Genomic DNA, 363 nt, shown 5'->3' on the forward strand with positions numbered 1-363 from the left:
AGCCTCCCCCCTACCCAGAGCACCCACCCTCAAATGCCATTCACATCCGAAGGGGGCCCGAGGGGAACCTCACTCACCTGCCTGGAGTCTAACCATCCAAGACACCAATTCAGTCTGCCCACCACCCATGGCACCTTTCTGTGGGCCAGGGAGAAGGACAGAGCCAGCTGGGCCATCGCTGAGACCCTCTGTCCCCTCTCCTCCTCCCCAGGAGGTACCAGCAGGAAGTGCTGTGCAGAGGCCTGGCCGTGGACTGCAGCAGCCAGCAAGGGCCAGCTCCTGGAGATGGGATGGTGCATGACAGGGGACTGCCAGGTAACCAAGGCACATGAGAGGAGGGCACGGGAGGGAGGTGGGCGACGG

The sequence above is a fragment of the Myotis davidii genome, unplaced genomic scaffold, assembly GCF_000327345.1.
Source record: "Myotis davidii unplaced genomic scaffold, ASM32734v1 scaffold808, whole genome shotgun sequence".
In the NCBI taxonomy this organism is placed as follows: domain Eukaryota; kingdom Metazoa; phylum Chordata; class Mammalia; order Chiroptera; family Vespertilionidae; genus Myotis; species Myotis davidii.